At 50.3% G+C, this 21064-nt stretch overlaps 1 protein-coding gene and 1 pseudogene across 8 annotated transcripts in view; both read left to right on the forward strand.

Moving 5' to 3' along the window:
* Positions 1-5653: 5653 nt before the first annotated feature.
* LOC116760498 lies at positions 5654-6253 on the forward strand (annotated as a pseudogene).
* A 7758-nt stretch (positions 6254-14011) lies between these two features.
* TTLL1 (tubulin tyrosine ligase like 1) overlaps positions 14012-21064 on the forward strand; it is a 36602-nt gene continuing 29549 nt past the window's right edge. For 4 of the 8 annotated variants that reach the window (XM_032646494.1, XM_032646487.1, XM_032646495.1 and 1 more), the window contains exons 1-2: positions 14014-14145; positions 17725-17756. The gene's annotated coding sequence lies outside the window, so the exon portion shown is untranslated. Of the gene's footprint in view, positions 14146-14232; positions 14373-17724; positions 17757-21064 lie in introns of those variants that run through there. The other 4 variants (XM_032646489.1, XM_032646490.1, XM_032646491.1 and 1 more) reach the window with 4 other exon arrangements.

Consider the following 21064-nt stretch of genomic DNA (forward strand, 5'->3'; position numbering starts at 1 on the left):
CCCCACATGCTGGGCCCTCAGTAGCCATCTGTTTCACAGATAAGTGAATTTCCCCTTCGCCATCCCCTTTCATCCTCACAACAACCCTCCAGGCTAAGAACTGAAGGTCCCACTTTACAGAGGAGGAAACTGAGGCCAGGCAGGTGAAATGGTGCACCCGACTCAGGAGCCAGTTTCTCATTTCAGGCCCTGGGTTTCCCTGTCTCATGACTGTTAATTACCACTCTCTCAACTCCCCTTCTCCTGCCTGGAAGAGCGAGGAGGACCTGGAGACAGCATTTGGGGATGGTTTCTCTCACAGGAAATCATTTCTTTCTTTCTTTTCTTTTCTTTTTTTTTTTTTTTTTGGCCTCACTGTGCTGTGTGGCTTGTGGGATTTTTGTTCCCCGACCAGGGATGGAACCTGGGTTCTTGGCAGTGAGAGTGTGGAGTCCTAACCGCTGGACTGCTAAGGAATTTCCAGGAAACAATTTCCTTGTATTTAAAGTTCTTCAGCGGAATTCCCTGGCAGTCCAGTGATTAAGACTTTGTGCTTTCACTGCCGTGGATACAGGTTCAACCCCTGGGCAGGGAGCTAAGATCTCGCAAGCCATAATGTGAGGCAAAAAAAAAAAAATCTAAAGCCTTGTCCTTTTTTCTGAGGAAGTGTATGTATTCCCATATCCCCACTAATAACAAAAGAAGTGCAAATAAAGCAATAATGATACTGTCCAACATCTAAGCCTTTGATAGCACACAGCGCTGGCAAAGCTGTGGGGACACTGTCTTCTTGGGCACTTCTTGGGAATACACTTGAATGCAGCCTCTTAGGAGGGCAGCTTGGTCAGCGTCTCAAAACACGCCAGATGCATGTGTTCTCTGACCCAGGTATTTCACATAAGGCTATTCTGGGCAGAAGGGATAGCGTGAGCAAAGGTGTGGAGATCGGAAAGCTGAAGTGTGGGCGTTTGACAGAAAAGGCTAGTCTGGCCCTTGGCCTCGGAAGGGAGGGAGCTGCTAGCCCCGCCAGGTGGCAGGACATACTCGTCCCCGCAAGGACTGGGCTGAGCCGACTCAGTCAGTGAGTCGAATGCGCTTCAGGGGAAGGAGAATTCTGGAGAGGAGGCCCCGGCTTGGAACCTGGTCAAGGTTGGAAACAGATGCTTAGCTGCCTGTGCTGGGCTGGCGTGCACAGCCTGTGAAGCCCTTGCAGCATTTATTTCTTTTTTCTATAATCTGGGGAAGCGTGTTTTATGATCCCAGTTCCCAGACGAGCAAGGTGACAGGCTCAGCAACAGGCCGGGTCTACCATAAAACTCCAGTTTGAACTCAGGTGTGACTGACGTCCAGCTTCAAGGTCCCTCATTCGTTCATTCCTAACTGGAATCTTACATCTCCCCTGGCAGCATGACTCGGGACAACAGAGGGTGTCCAAAGCCCCTGCCCTCAGGGGACTCAGCATCTAGAGGAGTGGTTGGAACTGGGAAAAACTATCCAGCCAATGGCGTAGAGGTCTGAGTCCTCTGATACCCCAGTGCCTTTGAGGGTGGGATTGTTGGATCTGAGGGAAGAAATGAAACCTAGTGCAGCCCTTTCAGGACCAAATGTCTGCCTGGGCCAGAATGTCCTTGCACATTTTCTATGGGACGTGGCCCAGGTCTGTGTGGGCCCCAGGAGAACTGCGGGGCCTGGGCCAGCCTCCTTGCCTCCATGAGCCTCAGGTTCCGTCTGTGCTGAACAGGGATAACGGTGTCAGCCTCCAAGGCCACAGAGGGATGATGTGGAGACCCTGGTGTGAACGGGGCTTCCGTTCTCATGTTCCCACGGGAGGCTGGGTAGCTTAATTCGTTGGCAGGAACTTTTCTATGACCTCCTTACCAACACCAGCCCTCCCTGTCGGCCACCTCCAGATGTTTTCCTCCCCACACCCTCAGTCTATAAACAGGGGCCAGCAGTAGAGTTTCGGAGAGTGGGGGTAAAGCGTGTGGTGCGATAGGCTGGAGGGTGGGACGAGGGCATATTGCATTCGGGTCCGCAAACTTCCCTGGTGGTCCAGTGGGTAAGACTCCGCATTCCCAATGCAGGGGGCCCAGGTTCAATCCCTGGTCAGGGAACTAGATCCTGCAGGCATGCTGCAACTAGGAAATCCGCATGCCGCAGCAATGAAGATCCTGGGTGCCGTGACTAAGACCCAGTGCAGAGAGAGAGAGAGAGAGAGAGAGAAAGAAAGGAGAAAGAAATAAATATTTTTTAAAAATAAATAAATAAAATAAATTCGGGTCCGTGCACCTTACCCAGTTTGTTGAATTCCAGTGGCAGTGCTGCAAGGCCACGTGCACAGACACTATGGGGTGTGAAACCGAGGCCCAGAAAGGAGCCTGTAGACCCGAGCTCAGACCTGAAGAAAAGGATCAAGATTCAGGCCTTGTCTTCCCAGTCCTTACTGGTCACCTTCCATGGGGCACAGAGACGAGCAGACACAGGCAGGCAGTGGGGACACACAGGGGACTGGTCCTGGTCGGCCCCATAAATGGGTTCCCTGAGCCTCCCTTACCTGTATCCCCACTTCTCAGCCTCCATAGTTCACAGAACTGTCTGTCCACAGTCCCCCTGCCGCCAGCTACTATGGAAGAAAGAGCCCCAGATGCGGAGTCCCGCAGACCTGGGCTCAAATCCCTCTGGCACCTGCCAACTCCCTCCATCCTTCAGTGGCCCTCGCCTGGGCCATATGGGGGAGGCTGAGGCAAGAACGTCTGCAAGGGCTCGATTCCTGAGCCGCACTGGGCACTGGGCATGCGGGGCGTGCAGGACCCTGAGTCTTGGGAAGATCAGCCCGGTCTCCCTCGGGGGCTTCTGTGTCTGTGCTGGGGCCCTTTTGCAGGGGTGGGGAGGGAGGGAAGGGCAGATTCCCCAGGAATCTGAGATCTGTCTGGTAGAGAAGGTCTAGACTCTAGTCCCTTCCCTTCCAGACCCTCATCCCAACTCTCCAAACCTGGGTCCTGCTGTGGGTGAACACACACACACACACACACACACACACACACACAGCATGTGATCCTCATCTGAGGGCTTCTTTTTCATTAATGATGGATAACAGTAACAACAACAGTAATGATAGAAACTGCCCTCTGTGCCTGGACTGTCCTCGATACCCTCCCCTGCATTAATCCTCACAGCGCCCATTCCCCTAAGCTGGTTCGTTATCTACTAGTAACTCCATTTGAAAGAGGAGAGACCCGCATCAGCACCCCAGCTTAGGCGTCCAAAGCCACAGCCTGTGGTGGGGCGGCTCCTTCCTCTATCACTGACTGAACACCTACTCAGCGCTACCTGGCAGAAGGCCTGAACACCTGACCCCGGCTGGGGGACAGTGGGGGGAGCCCAGCATGAAGACCAAGGGAGAGCTCCCGTGGGCACAGAAGAGAGCTGGGCCCTGAAGAAACGCCCCCCACAACCCAGGTGGCTTTTCTTTGAGGAGCTGCCCTCACCCGCCCACTGGCTCTGGGCATGGAAGGCTCTTTCCAGAAGCTGTCTGTACATCCACTTTGTGCGGTGACAGGCATTCTGACCTCTGAACTCCCTCTCAGACTCAAAGCCCTGGGGATTCTCTCCTCCCTCTGCTGGGTCCATGAGCCGCCTGGGGCGTGTAGCTGGGACACGGCTGAAGCCTGAAGCAGCCATGTGTCCCCCGCCACCTGCTTGCGGATCTACCCCTCTTTCAGCTACCCTGTGACAGCCCTGGCTTGGGGGCTGGATGGGGAGCCTGGGCCCTGGTCCCGCAGCCCGGGCTTCTGGACGGGACCACAGGGCATTCAGGGCCAGGCCTGGGACACGGGCACGAGATGCGAAACCAAGGTGCTCGGGGTTGTGTTTTCTGCCTGAGTGGGGAGCAGCGTGGCGGAGGGTGAGGGGAAGGACAAGTCCACAAGGGGCCTGGCCCAGAGTAGACTCACCACCGATTTTGAAAAAAAGGGAGGAGAGATGGGACTTCCCTGGTGGTCCAGTGGTTAAGACTCTGCGCTTCCACTGCAGGGGACACGGGTTCGATCCCTGGTTGGGGAACTAAGATCCCTCAAGCCATGCTAGTGAGGAAAAAAAAAAAAAAGGGAAGAGAGGAAGTGACAGGAGAAACTTATAGACAAAGGAGTGAAATGGAGGAAGCCGGAACAGGTTGCAGAGGTCAGAAATCACTGGCGTCATAGGGCCTGTGTGTATTTCTTGTCCACAAATAGTACATAAGTACTTATTCGCTTATGCGCTAATGGTCCCTCTCCACCAAGGGACCTGTGTTTGTCCCACTGAAGCCAAGCCTGGGGTAAGGGCCCCGTAATTATCTTTCAAATGATAACGACAATGTTTGTTTACTAATGCCGGTGCTGCCTTCTAAACAGAGCCACGACCCACTCTTGGGCAACCACAGTATCAAGAAAGAGGCTACTCCTGAGGGGTTTTCCCAAGAGGGTCTGTTCTCACCCTTTTTTTTTTTTTGGCCATACTGTGCAGCTTATGGGATCCTAGTTCCCCGACCAGGGATCGAACCCAGGCCCTCGGCAGTGAGAGCACGGAGTCCTAACCACTGGACCGCCAGGGAATTCCCTTTTCACCCATTTCTTTTTTTTTAAAATTGATTTATTTTTATTTTTGGCTGTGTTGGGTCTTGGTTGCTGCACGCAGGCTTTCTCTGATTGCGGCGAGCGGGGGCTACTCTTTGTTGCGGCACGTGGGCTTCTCGCACGGGCTTCAGTGGTTTTGGCACGCAGGCTCTCGGTAGTTGTGGCTCGCGGGCTCTAGAGCGCAGGCTCAGCAGTTGTGGCGCACAGGCTTAGTTGCTCCGCAGCATGTGGGATCTTCCCGGACCAGGGCTCGAACCCGTGTCCCCTGCACTGGCAGGTGGATTCTTAACCACTGCGCCACCAGGGAAGCCCCCTCTTCACCCATTTCTCAGCCCACAGGGACTCTACCCCTTTGGCCCCAGGCCAGGCAGCTCCCCTCCCCCCACCCTCACCCTGGGGCCAGAAATGGGTGTGACAGAACCAGAGCTGGGCTCCAGTGTCCAGCCCCTTCCTCAGTCCCTAGCGGATGCTCGGTCTGGATCTTGGTTCTGGCCTTCTGGCCTCACGCAGCAAGGGCCCGGGGTGAGGGTACTAGGGACCCCAGTAAGGTGGGGGGAGCAGAGGTCTGTGTACCTGCAGGGCAGGGCCAGCCGGCTGGCTTGAGCCTAAGCAGGGTGGTGGGTTGGTGCTGGTTCTGTAGTAATGCTGGGCGCCATTGCAGGTTCGTCATGGCCTCAGGGAACTGGGCTGGGGCTCCATGGAAATCCTTGAATGGTTCTGGCTGGCACCTTGACAATGGCAAGCTGCCCTTGGAGGCAGCATGAGTCAGGCAGGTCATTCAGTGCCAGTCACAGCTGGATTGATAATAGTAATGGGCGTCATGGCCTCGGGCAAGTTAATTAGTGCCTTGAAGCCTCAGATTCCATTTTTTTTTTCAGATACCATATTAAAGAGTGGGGATATCGCACCCATTAGGATCCCTGCTATTTAAATAAATAAATAAACAAACCCAACAACAGGAAATAAGTATCGGTGAGGATGTGGACAGATTGGAACCCTTGTGCCCTGTTGGCGGGGGTATGAAATGCTGTAGCCAGGGTGGTTGAGGCCTCTGGGCTGGGATGAACCTCGCTCGGGGTGGAGCCAGGGGAGCCACGGCCAGTACAGTGGTAGCAGTTGGACTGACCATTCCTGCTGCAGGGTTTGCAGGCTTTCTTTTTTCGGTACGCGGGCCTCTCACTGTTGTGGCCTCTCCCGTTGCGGAGCACAGGCTCCGGACGCGCAGGCTCAGCGGCCATGGCTCATGGGCCCAGCCGCTCCGTGGCGTGTGGGATCCTCCCAGACCGGGGCACGAACCCGTGTCCCCTGTATCGGCAGGCGGACTCTCAACCGCTGCGCCACCAGGGAAGCCCTTGCAGGCTGTCTTATGCTTTGCAAGCCAGGAAACACATGCAGCCTCAAGTAAAACAAGTTTTTCAAAGTCTACCAAAATGTGCCTTCTGTGGTGGTTATTACAGAGGTGGGTTTGAACCCAAAATGACAAAATGGGAAGCAGCGTTAGCATGGTAATTAGTGTAAGCCCTCCTGCCAATAAAGGAAAAATAAGAAATGTTTATTAACGAGCTATGCTTTTAAATCACATGACAAGGGGGGATCTCCTTATATAGCAGCCCAAGATCAGTGATGCTAAAGATTTACTAGAAGGTCAAACTAAAAAATGAAATAAATGTATGATGAATTTTACTTTTTTTGCGGGGGGCCGAGCCATGCAGCTTGGGGGATCTTAGTTCCCCGACCAGGGATCGAACCCATGTCCTCGTCAATGTTAAGCACGGAGTCCTAACCACTGGACCACCAGGGAATTCCCATATGATGAATTTTAAGTTCTTATTCATTTATGTGCTTGAGTACCAGCTTTTTTAAAATAAAGTGCCTCAAAACTTAAAATGGTGTAGACACCCCTCAAAAAACGAAACACAGAATTATCATAGGATCCAGCAAGCCCACTTCTGAGAATATCTCCAAAAAAATTGAAAGCAGACTCTTGAACAGATATGGAACACCCATGTTCAGAGTTATTCACAATGGCCAAAAGGTGGGAACAAGTCAAATACACGTCCATTGACTGATGAATGAATGAGCAAAATGATAAATACATCCAATGGAGTATTATTCAGCCTTAAAGCGGAAAAAGCATCTGACACATGCTGCAACGGGGATGAAACTTGAGGACATTATGCTAAGTGAAATAAACCAGGCACAAAAAGACAAATTCTGAATGTTTTCACTTATGTGCGGCACCTGAAGTAGTCAGATTCATAGAGACAGAAAGTAGATGGTGGTCAACAGGGCTGGGGGGAGGGGAATGGGGAGTTAGTGTTTAGCGGGAAAAGTTTCAGTTTTGCAAGATGATTGAGTTCTAAAGATTGGTTACGCAACCACGTGAATATACTTTATCACACTACTGAACTGTACACTTAAAAATGGTTAATATAGTAAATGTTAGGGCTTCCCTGGTGGCGCAGTGGTTGAGAGTCCGCCTTTCGATGCAGGGGACACGGGTTCGTGCCCCGGTCTGGGAAGATCCCACATGCCGCGGAGCGGCTGGGCCTGTGAGCCATGGCCGCTGAGCCTGCACGTCCAGAGCCTGTGCTCTGCAACGGGAGAAGCCACAACAGTGAGAGGCCCGCGTACCGCAAAAAAAAAAAAAAAAAATATAGTAAATGTTATGCTGTGTGTATTTTACCACATTAAAAAAATATATGAGATAACACTACTCACCAAGCAGGGTCCTTGAGAGGGTGTAATGAGGGGATTTCCGGCTAAGATCTTAGGGTGGTGTCCTGCACAAAGCAGGGGCGGGCTTCATGGGCCTGCAACCTGGGCAGCCATACAGGGCCCCTGAGCTCAGATCAGTCCCTCACTTGGTTAATGCTGCTGTAGTTGTGTTGAAATTCCTAATAATTTTTGAACAAGGGTACCTGCATTTTCATTTTGCATGGCGTCCTACAAATTATGTAGCTGGTTCTGCCCCTCAGCCAATGGGAGGCTGGTGATTCTTAGTGAAAAAGACACCTGGACAGACCTTGCCATCAACCTCGTTCAGAAAGGGTTGGTGAAGGATGTGCCGTGTTGGGGGTGGAGAAGGGTATGGGGGCCACACGACAACAGCACCCCTCCCTGGGGGTTGAGGAGGAGTGGGGCCACCTGCCAAGGGAGGAGAGGGCCACAGACAGCAGAGGCTGGCAAGGGGCTGGGCCGTATCACCCTAAGATGGGGCCCCGACCATCGCCGAGTTGGTATTTCAAGTCTCCCCCGGCAGACCGTGGCCCCAAGGAACCAGCTTCAGAAACCAGCCATCGAAGGAACGTCTCATGCGGGAAACAGTGTTTATTGAACACCTACTATGAGCCAGCGGTAAACACACCATCTGTGATCCTCCCGTTCCCATTCACATTCTGGGTTGAAGGACTGAGGCCGGGAACCAAGGAGGGACCAGTGTCAGCAGTGGGGTGTGAACCCAGCCAGTCGGGCTCCAGATTAGCGCTGGCTCCACTAGATGGCGCTAAACGTAAATAATGATGGGCGCAAAGAGCTCCACGGGCCAGGGAGGGGTTGTGCGGAGGTTTCTGGAATGCCCGCAAACAAAACTCAGAGCATCACCTTGAAAGTGCAGCCGTCTCTCCAGAAGGCGGCTCTTTGTTTTTCAGGGAGGCAGTAGTGTGAACGATCAGGTTTCCTAGGTTCAAATCCAGGCTCTGCCACTTAAAAGTTCCACACATTTTCACAACTTTAAAATTTTTATTTCTTTATTTTTCTTGCTGAATATAAGTTTTATTTGATATTCTTCCTAGCTTTTCATTGCTTTTTTAAAAAAAAATTCACAACTTTTAAACTGATGAAATAAAAATATAATAACAATTGAGCATAATATTTTTTATAATACAGGTCTACTAGTGAGAAGAATGGATTTCTTTGGGGGGCAGGAGGGGAGATAATTTCACTTAATTGGGGTCCAAAGTTAGTGTGTTCCCTAACAAATCGGCTGCAAACGGTCACAAGTAAAAATCATTCTTAGCTTTCTGGAGCCGGTAGTGGGCTGGATTCGGCCAGTGGTTTGCTGACTCTTGATCTAGTATTTTCACTGTGTTAACTGTTTCCTTGGCATTCAATTTTCCTTTTGCTGAATTTTGTGCCTTTCTTGAATGTTCTTGGTCTTTAATGTTTTTGGCTGAGTGTCTGAACTCTCTCTTTTATGAACTATTCTCAAGGTTCACGGACTGAACTGAATGTTTATGTCTCCCCTCACCACCCCCGACCCCACCCACCCTCTCATTCCTGTGCTGAAATCCTAATCCCCAATGTGATGGTATTAGGAGGTGGGCCTTAGGGAGGTGATTAGGTCATGAGGGTGGAGCCCTCATGAATGGGATTAGTGCCTGTATGAGCCGCCAGAGAGCTCCCTCACTCCTTCTGCCATGTGGGGACTCAGCAAGATGATTATCCATGAATCAGGAAGCAAGCCCTCACCAGACACCGAATCTGCTGGTGCCAGAATGGCGAGAAATATATGTTTTGTTTAGAAGGCACCCAGTCGCTGGTGTTTTTGTGTTCTAGCAGCCCAAATGGACTAAGACACATGGATTTATCCTAAGTGTCAGAGGACTGCTCTCTAAGAAGACCGACCAGTGATTACCTTACTTAATTTTCTGGCCAACTGTCCATGTCACTGCTTCTTATCTCAGGGTAATTTCAGAGTTTTGTTCAGAAAACTGATTTTGGGTGGAACTTCTCTCTTTTGCATGTTGGGGAGCATTTGTCCTCATTTTTATTGGGGTTGCCCGTTTATCTGTTCTTATCTCATCTTCCAGGAATTCCTCACTTTTTTTTTTTGTCTATTGGGAATATTTCTACTAGTCTTCCAACCATGTCATGGATTTCTAGCAGATGATCACTTATGCAGTCTGTAGTTCAACTAACTTAACACCAAAAGGGAGATGTGTCTTTGAAAAGAATTTAACGACCAACAATTGCAGTTCAGTACTTTATACAATGGTTATCCTTCAAAATGTATAAACTGGGATCTGCCATAACTTGTGCTGTGATACCCCAAGGTGACATCTCCCCTTGTGCCTGAGTCCTTCTGCCCATGTGAGGAAGATGGGAGTGCCCCATATGGGCAATCCCTCTTGCCTGCCTGGTGGAGCTAAGAACACCAGTGATAACGCAGAATGGCAAACGGATCCTCAATAGCCACAAAGGCATGATTTCGGAACAGATGATTTTTTTTTTTGGCCGTGCCTCAGGGCTTGCGGGATCTTAGCTCCCCAACCAGGGATGGAAACCCGGCCCCAGCAGTGAAAGCGCCGAGTCCTAACCACTGGACCACCAGGGAGTTCCCAGAAACAGATGATCTTAAAACAAAACCTTTTAGAGAAATTCCTTTATTTGCATGTTTTTGGTATTCAGATTCCTGGATAGTTAATTTTCTATTGTATTTTTCTATTTCTTCTGCCATTTCAGTGAGATTTTGGGGTGTGAAAAGATGTTCAGTCCGCTGTTTCAAAATGGAAAAAAGTTTGGTTTTTATTTTATTTTTTTAATTTTTAAAAATATTTATTTTTATTATTTATTAATTTATTTTTTATTTTTATTTTAGTTGCGGCAGGTGGACTCTTCATTGCAACACAATGAAGTTGTGGTGCATGGGCTCCAGAGCATGTGGGCTCACTAGTTGTGGTGCACAGGCTTAGTTGCCCCTCAGCATCTTAGTTCCCCGACCGGGGATTGAACCTGCATCCCCTGCATTGGAAGGCGGATTCTTAACCACTGACCACCATGGAAGTCCCAAAAGTTTGTTTTTTAACTTTATTTTATTGAAGCTTTAAAAAATTTAAAAATAATACTTTTGTGCTACTAAAAAATTCAGACAATAAAAAATATAGGCTATAAGAAGAGAAAGTACTTTCTATTCCAACTCCTGAAGAGAATGACTCTTAACAGTAACTGCATATCTTTTTTCAAGCTTTTTTTATGCCTCTTATATATAATGCATATACATATTAATGATTTCTAAAATCATACTGTACAAAGTTGTGTAATTTTCACTTTTCATTTAATATATTATGTATATGTTTCCAGGTCAGCACACGTAGATCCACTTTATCCCTTTAATAGGTAAATACTATTTCATTAAATTGATGAACTTTAATTTAGCCAATACGACTTCTGCTAAAAAACATTTATATTTTTTCCAATTTTTTTTTTTTCTTTTTTTTGTGGTACGCGGGCCTCTCACTGTTGAGGCCTCTCCCGTTGTGGAGCACAGGCTCCGGACGCGCAGGCTCAGCGGCCATGGCTCATGGGCCCAGCCGCTCCGCGGCATGTGGGATCTTCCTGGACCGGGGCACGAACCCGTGTCCCCTGCCTCGGCAGGCGGACTCTCAGCCACTGCGCCACCAGGGAAGCCCGTGCGCCACCAGGGAAGCCCCCAATTTTTGATTATGAGAAATGATACTGCTTTAAATGCTATTGTACACATATCTTTGTTTACCTGTGAGAGAATTTCTATAGAATAAACTCCTAACACTGGGATTTATAGGTTAAAGAGTATACAATTAGGGCTTCCCTGTTGGCGCAGTGGTTGAGAGTCCGCTTGCCGATGCAGGGGACACGGGTTCGTGCCCCGGTCTGGGAAGATCCCACATGCCAAGGAGCGGCTGGGCCCGTGAGCCATGGCCGCTGAGCCTGCGCTTCCGGAGCCTGTGCTCTGCAACGGGAGAGGCCACAACAGTGAGAGGCCCGCGTAATGCAAAAAAAAAAGAGTATATAATTAAACATGTATTAAAAGTCTGATGAATATTGCCAAATTGCCAGCCTTCTAAAAGCTATGCTAATATTCACTTCTATTAGTAGTGGATGTGAGTGCTTTTTCCCATATCCTTTCTAACATTAGTTGTAACTATATCTTAAATTTTTGCCAATTTTGTCAGTAAAAAATACCTCATTAAACATTTTAATATCCTTAATTTTTAGTGAATTGGGCATATTTTCATATTTTTACTTACCATCTTTCTTTATCCTTCTGCTCTGGAATTTGTGGTTCCATCACTTCTGCCAATTTTTGTATTTTTTTCTTATTGATTTGTGCAAACTCTTTGTATATTGTGGATATTAACTAATGCTTTGTCAGATGATGGACACATTTTCAGTTTATCATTTAACTTAGTTGATTGTATTTTTGGCCTCTTATGAGTTATGTTTTTACAACTTGTGAAGATGGATCTTTCTAGGCCCAACAGGAAACTGAGATACTATACAGGAAAAAGGTTAACAGATTTTTTTTTTTTTGCGGTATGCGGGCCTCTCACTGTTGTGGCTTCTCTCGTTGCGGAGCACAGGCTCCGGAAGCGCAGGCTCAGCAGCCATGGCTCACGGGCCAAGCCGCTCGGCAGCATGTGGGATCTTCCCGGACCGGGGCATGAACCCGTGTCCCCTGCATTGACAGGCGGACTCTCAACCACTGTGCCACCAGGGAAGCCCCAACAGATTGTAACTACATTAAAACTAATAACATATTAAGGAGTCTGGATGTTACCTTGATGGCAATGGAAAGTCCTTAAAGACTTTTTTTTTTTTTTTTTTTTGCGGTACGCAGGCCTCTCACTGCTGTGGCCCCTCCCGTCGCGGAGCGCAGACTCAGCGGCCATGGCTCACAGGCGCAGCCGCTCCACGGCATGTGGGATCTTCCCGGACCGGGGCACGAATCCGTGTCCCCTGCATCGGCAGGCGGACTCCCAACCACTGCGCCACCAGGGAAGCCCCTTAAAGACTTTTTAACTAGATTTACATGATTAGATTAGCATTGAGATTCTTAGTTTCCTGTCTTTCTCCTGGGACCACCTAGCTCCCAGTTAATTCTTCACATTGGCTAGAACTTTTCCTACTATTTGCTCTTGTGCTGTTGGTCTCCTCCCACTGCCTGCACCTAAGCCTTTTGGTATTTTGGCTGCTAGTGATGCTGTTTGGAGTGGCATGTACTCTGCACAGGGGCAGGACATGGTAAGACATGTTAAACATCTTCCTAGGTGCTATTCACCTAGGAATTTAAACACTTTTGCACCCTTGAGAGATGGAGATCATTATTCCCATTTCTCCATGAAAAAAATGTAATTAAGAGGCTAGAGGCTTCCCTGGTGGCACAGTGGTTAGGAATCCGCCTGCCAATGCATGGGATGTGGGTTCGAGCCCCAGTCCGGAGGATCCCACATGCCGCAGAGTAGCTGGGCCTGTGCGCCACAACTTCTGAGCCCATGTGCTACAACTACTGAGGCCCACGCGCCTGGAGCCCGTGCTCTGCAATGACAGGGGAAGCCATCGCAGTGATAAGCCCATGCACTGCAGTGAAGAGGGCCCCCGCTCACTGCAACTGGAGAAGGCCCACGCACAGTAACAAAAACCAAATGCAGCCATAAGTAAATAAATAAATAAATTTATTAAAAAAAAAAAAAAAGGCTGGGATTTTCCCATGCCCAGACACCTAGAATGTAACAGAGCAGGAATGTAAATTCTGTGTCTCTTCTTTTCTGCTGCCTTCAAGTACATTTTCATGGCTGACAGATGTCTGGGGTACATGCTCTTTTATTTTGTATTAATTCAACAAGTATTTGTGCCTTTTTTTTTTTAAATAATCTTCCCAACAACTCTTCAATATAGGTGCTGCTGTTCCATTTACAGACAAGAAACTGTGGCAAGAGAAGTGACGGTGACCTGCCAAAAGCCAGAAAGCTAGTAGATTTTGAAGTGAGGATTCAATCTAGGCCTGGCTTGTTTTTCTGGGTTTTTTGGCCACGCGTGCGCGGCTTGTGGCATCTTAATTCCCCAACCAGCGACTGAACCCGCGCCCTCGGCAGTGAAACCGCGGAGTCCTAACCACTGGACCGCCAGGGAATTCCCCTGGCTTCAGTTTTAAATTTCTCACTAGGCTAGGCCGCCTCTTCCTAACAGAAGGCGTTTTAAAAATCTAGTTTGAGGACCTAAACCTGTCCCACTTTCAGGGAACACTTCATCAATGAGGTTACCTTTGAGTAGGCCATTTATTGATTACTGGTTGCTGAGCACAACTTGTTATCCTTACAACAATAGCACTAGGGAGGTGCTATGAACAGTCCTAGTTTTACAGATACTGAAGCTGAGCAGCAGAGGGGATAAAGAGCCGACTGGACCCAGGGCCCCAGGCATCATACTGCTCTACCTCCCACTATCAGGCTCGATCCCGACCCCTCGCAACCTCATTTCTGGGTCCTGAAGGTTGCAAGGCTCCCGGGGGTGGACGCATGACTCCTCGTAGGATCTCAGCGCCAGGCGTAGCAGGCCACCCGCATAGCGGTGTAGAGACCGACAGGGAAAGTCTGACCCCGGAATCAGTCGCGGCGCTGGCAAGGCCTCGTCTTCGGTTGCCAGGGCACCGCCCCGGAAGTAGAGCCGGTCCGCGCTGGGTAGCGGTCCGCGTCCTCCTCTGAGCGCCGAGTGGGGTTGGAGGCGGGGCCGGGCTGCGGCGCGGGGCCGCCGTGCTGCGCGTTTCTGGGCGCTCCTCCGCGCTGTGCGCCCACAGGTGAGGCCCCGCCGCCGAGGCCGCCGCCTCCGGGGACCGAGGGTGTGGCCGTGCCGGGTGGGCGAGTGCGCATGCGCGAACGATTGTGGGCCCTGGTCTACGGGGCCGCGAAGGTGCGGTTTAGATGCTGCTCGCTGGACTCGTGTTCCCCGGGAAGCCTGCGCTGACCACTGTGCCCCTCTTCCTCCTCCGAGTTCCTATGACTTAACTTGTGCCGCTCGATCCTTGTAATTGCATTCTTCTTATTATTGGTTATCCCAGAATTTCATTGTTCCTAGGCTTTTTCATTCATTTGCAATCTGTATTGTTCCTATTGGCATCTTGCAGGGCGCGGTGTACCTGTCGCTAGAGCTCTGGACAGGAGACAGGAGATAAGTGTTCCCCGCCCTGCTCACCTCTCTCTGGGGGACTGTTTCCCCATCATTAGAGGGGGTGGGGTGGTGGTAGTCATACACCCCTAGAGTAGCTGTGGCATTACAGGGGATTCATTCTAGACCTAAAAGTATCTGGTCGTTGTAAGCCGTTTGGAGGTTTGTTTGCAAAGCGGTTCTTTGTTCAGGAAATATTTAATGAGCACATTTGGGTGCTGGGTTGTGGCAGTACAAAAAGATTGGCCCTGCCCTGCACTCAGGGAGTTACAGGCACTGGTAAACAGGTACGTGGAGCATGGGGGTGAGGAGACTGGCAGGGTAACACAGCTGCGACCTAATGCTGCACGGCACTGATGTGAAGTCATTTATATTGTTACTTTATTTAAAGATGGCTCTTTTTTGCCTTTTCAAAAAAGACTTAACTAGCTGGAAAAGAATGCACTGTCCTAGGATCCTGGCCTAGCTGGGACTTATTTTTTCTTTTTTTGCGGTACGCGGGCCTCTCACCGCTGTGGCCTCTCCCGTTGCGTAGCACAGGCTCTGGACGCGCAGGCTCAGCGGCCATGGCTCACGGGCCCAGCCGCTCCGCGGCATGTGGGATCTGCCCAGACCAGGGCACGAACCCGTGTACCCTGCATCGGCAGGCGGACTCTCAACCACTGCGCCACGAGGGAAGCCCAGCTGGGACTTTATTGAAACTGATAGTGATCAAAGTGTCTGGGGTAGGGGGATGAGGTTAGAGACTGCTCCCATTTTCCGATGGCTGGACCCAGAAGAGTGAAGTGACTCCCATGAGGGTGAGTCCCCCGCCCTCCACTGTTTCTCCTCAGAGGTTGTTCTAACTTTTGTCTGGGAGTAGTCATAACTCCAGGAGGTAAAAGGCCTCTTGGCAGAGCTCTGTCCTCCTGGGGTTGTAGGCACAGAGATTTCCCAAGATGTTCCCTCGCTCGGCGGAAATCAGCTAAACTCCCGGCCTCCTATTTCTCACCAGGGTAAAGCTGTGGAAGTGTTTATGGGTGATGGTTTCCTGGGTCTCCCCCTTGGGACTTACAGGCCCTGTAGGGCTGGGCTGCGCCTACATCACTGCTTGGCACAAACAGTGCTTGTTTGACTGTGTGTGTGGAGGGAATTCACGTCTTTATTTTTGTTAATTCGTCACGTATTGGTTGAGAGCCTGCTATTGCTAGACACTGTTCTGGGTGCTGAGGATTCAGCAGGAGATAACGTGGCACAGCACTGCTGCTCACAATGTGACGTATCTGTGTCAGACAGACAGTCACCAAGGAGCCAAATACATGAACTAGACCAGGTCTTTTCTTTTTTAAATTAATTAATTAATTAATTAATTTTTGGCTGCGTTGGGTCTTTGTTGCTGTGCACAGGCTTTCTCTAGTTGCAGCGAGCGGGGGCTACTCTTCATTGAGGTGCGCGGGCTTCTCATCGCGGTGGCTTCTCTTGTTGCGGAGCACCGGCTCTAGGCATGCGGGCTTCAGTAGCTGTGGCGCATGGCTCCATAGTTGTGGCTCGCGGGCTCTAGAGCGCAGGCTCAGTAGCCGTGGCGCGCGGGCTTGGTTGCTCCGCGGCATGTGGGATCTTCCTGGACCAGGGATCGAACCCGTGTCCTCTGCATTGGCAGGCGGATTCTTAACCACTGCACCACCAGGGAAGTCCCTTTTTTAAAAAATTAAATTAAATTAAATTATTTATTTATTTTTGGCTGCACCAGGTCTTCGTTGCATGCAGCACACGGGATCTTTGTTGCAGCATATGGACCTCTTAGTTGTGGCAGGCATGCGGGATCTAGTTCCCTGACCAGGGATCGAACCCGGGCCCCCTGCACTGGGAGCATGGAGTCTTACCCACTGGACCACCAGGGAAGTCTCATAGGCCAGGTCTTTTCAAACTTGCACTTGCATAAGAATCGCCTGAGAGCTTGTTAAGACGCAGATTCCTGGGCCCCGCTCCCGAAGAGTCTGGATGTGTGCACCCTTGTGTGTGCACGGGGGGAGCTGGAAGGTTTGTATTTCTAACGAGCTCCAGGTGTGATGCGGGTGCTGCCGGTCCGCGGACCATGCTTTGAGCTGGCGCCGACTCAGCAACTGTGTACAACGTGAGCACCACGGAGAAGTAAAGTGACAGCTCTGTAAAGGGGGAGGATTGAGATTGGGAAGCCCCGTCTGAGGAGCTGACCTTGGAGAAAGGGCCAGGTGTGGGGGAAGAGCAAAGCCTTAAGACTGGATGCCGCTTGGCGGGTGTGGGGAGCTGACAGAGGCTGGCGCCTGAGGGAAGACAGGTGGGAAGGGCGCTGGGAAACGAGGCCCGAGAGGCATGGGGGTCCCGGGTCCCGCTGGGCCAGCCTTGCAGGCCATGGGTGGGCTGCTAGGTTTGTTCTCAGTGCAGTGGGAAGCCGCTGCAGGCTTGTGAGAGGAGTGACGAGACCTGCTTTGTGTCTGAAAAGATTGGGCTGCCGCTGGGTGGGGAACGTGTTGCCGCGGGGTGAGAATGGGGCCAAGGAAGCCAGCTGTGGCCTGGGTTGTGGGGATGCTGGGGAGAGGCACAGACGGATCCGGAATTTTCTGGGGGTGGAGTGGGCATGATTTGCTGCTGGACTGGACTGATGGTTACTTCCTCCCCAGGACTGAGGTTGGATTTTGTTAGGTCGTTAAAGCACTTTGCCGCCGGGGCTGCCGCTGGTTGAACGCGTCTCTTGCCTTAGCTGGATCAGGACTGTCCAGGAGCACCTGGCCCCGGGTGGCTTTCCGTCTCCCGTCACCCGCCTGGCACGGAGTGGCTGTCGGTGCCCAGTGGATGGATGAGAAACTACACTATCGGTGGCCCGGATGCCCAGGGATGTCCCGGCGGAAACCTGTTCTCAAGCTTGTGAAGATCCTGCCCACTTGCCCCAGGAGTGGGACCCACGGTGTTCTGGAAGTAACCAGCCACTGCCTGGTTTTAGGATGGCTTTCCGAGGCTGACATGCCTGAGGCAGTGACAGCCTACTCTGGCTTCAAGCTGTGGGCAGCATGAGGACCAGCACGTCACTCTCTGCTTTTCCTGATTAGGTTTTTATCATGCTCAGTTTGAAAGTAGCTGACCCTGTGGCTTAAAATTCTGAGGTGTCAGTTCATATGAACCAGTAGAGAGGTAACGTGTCAAGTTCGTCACATAATACGGCTAATTCCACTTTTTTTTTTCTTTTCTATTTTAGGAGGAAGCCACAGGAAAACAATCTGACATCAGGTATTTATCTATTTACCTGATAAATAGATAAGGCTTAGTATTTCCTAGGGTTGGGAAGGCGTCAGCCCTGGCTTCCGTAATGTGGGGATTGGCCAGCTGGTTCCTTAGTCTGTTCTACGGGTGGTACCTGAGCCCCCTCATTGTGCCTGGCCCTGGCTGGGTGCTGGGGGACCCACCCCCTGCCCTGTGGGGTCGATGACGCCTGACAAGGGGGATGCGTGTAATGACGGTTGACACCCCGTGTGGGAGGGAGACTGTGCGGGTTGCCTCGGCAGCAGTCTCTGCTCTGCCTCTTGCTTTCCAAGCCCCACATTCCCGTCTGTAAGTGGGGAGAGTACCTGCCTGCCGGCCTCAGGTGAGCCGTAACCATGTACCCAGTAGAGAAGGATCTACACACACACCACCCAGCCCGGGGCCTGATGCATCCTGGTGTTCAGGGAGTGGTAGCTGTTGTTTCAGGGATGATAGAAATACGTACTCACTTACTGTGTGAGGGCGGGGCCTGGCAAGCCCTCCGGGAGGAGGAGCTGGAAAGGAGGCGCGTGCGGAGCCGAAGTCGGGGTGGGGGGGGGCAGCTTCAGGGTGAAGCTCTTTCTGCCTGATGCACTGGTTTCAAACCCAGTTGACGGTTTGGAGAACCTGCTGTGTGCCAGGTCCACGCCCACCTGACCTTGCAGTAATCCCAGCAGCACCGCCCAGGAGCTGTCACTTTTTTTTTTTTTTTTTAACATTTTTATTGGAGTCTAATTGCTTTACAATGGTGTGGTATTTTCTGCTTTGTAACTGAGTGAGTCAGTTCTTTCCCGTTTATTTCACTGGGGAGGCTGAGGCCCGGGGAGGACTTGCCAGGATCCACAGCGGCGGCTCCAGGGCTCAGACGCGTCTCTAAGCGAGCTGGGTCTCTAAGCCTCGGGTGTGGAGCGAACTGCCCTCCCTCCTTTGGCTCTTCCCAAGGCTGCCTTTTCATCTGCTCTCAGTGGCGGTTTCCACATTGATTTGGTGCACTTCCGAAAAGAGGTTCTTTTAAAGGAGAGGGGGCCTTCCTTCATCTTTTCCTTTTTTAACCGTAAATGACTCTCTTGTCTTCTTGCTCAGCATTTTACTGTGCTCTGTTACCCAAATATATATACGTAAACCTCCTTATGGGTGTACATTTCTTATTCTTCGTTTTTCCCTAGTGTTTAGGATGGCTGTCTCTTGTATTAGTTTCCTAGGTCTGCGGTATCAAAGTGCCCCAAACTGGGTGGCGCAGTGAGGCCAGAAGCCTGAAATCAAGGTGTTGTCAGAGCCGTGCTCTCTCTGAAGATTCTAGGGGAGGGTTCCTTGTGGCTTCCAGTTTCTGGGAGCCCCAGGCATTTCTTGGCTTGTTGCAGCATTACCTCTGATCTCTGCCTCCATCTGCACATGGCTGCCTTCCCTCTGTCTGTCTGTCCGTTCTTGTGTCTTCACAAGGCGTTCCCTGCCTATGTGTCTGTGTCCAACTTTCCATCTCATAAGAGTACCTGTCATTGGATTAAGGCTGACCCGAATGACCTCATTGTAACTGCAAAGACCATACTTTGACCAAATAAGGTCATGTTTACAGGTACCCGGGTTAGGACTTCAATGTATCTTTTCAGGGACACAGTTCAACCCATATCATTTCCAGGGAAGCAATGAGTCAGGTTCCAAGGACCCAGCCTTGAGGACTTGTCCATCAGTCACTCACACAGCAAGGAGTCATTTTTTGCGTCTCATGTGCTGAAGGGCTGGAGATAATGGGGTCGGGCAAATGGACTGTAGGGTTCGCTTCAGATACTCCCCTTTTAATCTAGAATCAGTGGGTTGAGAGGGAATCAGGTGACTACGAGAGTCCCTCGCCTCACACATTTATGGAAGGAATGTACATAAAGAACTGAAATGCAAGTTGGGAAGTTCTGAGTGCCAGCAAGGATGGCAGGAAGGGTCTGTAGGGGGTCCCGAGGAGGGAAACACTAATTCCAGTGAAGGCGATGAGAATGGCCCCCTGAGGGAAGTGGCCTTTGAACTGTGCCCCGCGTGGAGCTGGATAAAGAGCGGTGGAGAGAGGCGTTAGGATGGAGGGACAGCGCGGGCACAGGATCGCGGGCGAGCACGTGAGCCCGGAGCAGCAGCGGGGGGTGCATTCAGCCAGAGCAAGGGCTGCGTGAAGTGAAGGGGTGGCCTGGCAGCTTGGGAAGGTCAGCGGGAGCCAATAAGTAATTAATTCAGAAGTACTTATCATGACAAGAGAGGAACCCAAGGCATCCTCCGTTGGGCACTTAAACAGAAGACGCCATCCACCGAATGTTCTGGTTAGTTACCATTTGGCTGTATTCATAAACTGTTAGAACACCTCTTGATCTTGTGCTGTGTACATTTCTCTGTGTATTAATGTTTTTTCTCATTTTTAATATTTTGGCTGCATGGCATGTGGGATCTTAGTTCCCCAACCAGGGGTCAAACCTGCGCCCCCTGCCTTGGAAGCGTGGAGTCTTAACCACTGGACTGCCAGGGAAATCCCTAATTTTTTTTTCTTTTTAATTTATTTTTGGCTGCATTGGGTCTTAGTTGTAGCACGTGGGCTCTTCTTTGCGGCGCATGGGCTCTGTAGTTTGCGGCACATGGGTTCTCTAGTTGAGGCGCGCGAGCTCAGTAGTTGCAGTGCACGGGCTTAGTTGCCCTGCGGCATGTGGATCTTAGTTCCCTGACCAGGGATCGAACCTGCATCTTCTGCCTTGGAAGGTGGATTCTTAACCACTGGACCACCAGGGAAGTTCCCCTAACTTTTTTTTCCCCTAATTTTAAAAAAATTTTATTGAAGTATAGTTGATTTACGACGTTGTGTTAAATTCTTCTGTATAGCAGTGTTTCAGTTATATGTGCATATATTCTTTTTCATATTTATTTCCAGTATGGTTTATCACAGGATATTGAATATATTTAGTTCCCTGTGCTATACAGTAGGACCTTGTTGTTTATCCATTCTATATATAGTAGTTTGCATCTGCTAATCCCAAACTCCCAATCCTTCCCTACCCTACCCCGTCTCCCTTGGCAACCACAAGTCTGTTCTCTATGTCTGTGAGTCTGTTTCTGTTTCATAGATATGTTCATTTGTGTCATATTTTAGATTCCACATATAAGTGATATCATATGATATTTGTCTTTCTCTTTCTGACTTACTTTGCTTAGTATAATAATCTCTATGTCCGTCCATGCTGCTTCAAATGGCATTATTTCATTCTTCTTTATGGCTGAGTAATATTCTGTTGTATATACATACCACATCTTCCTTATCCATTTATCTG

The sequence above is a fragment of the Phocoena sinus genome, chromosome 10 (assembly GCF_008692025.1).
Source record: "Phocoena sinus isolate mPhoSin1 chromosome 10, mPhoSin1.pri, whole genome shotgun sequence".
Taxonomy (NCBI): Eukaryota; Metazoa; Chordata; class Mammalia; order Artiodactyla; family Phocoenidae; genus Phocoena; species Phocoena sinus.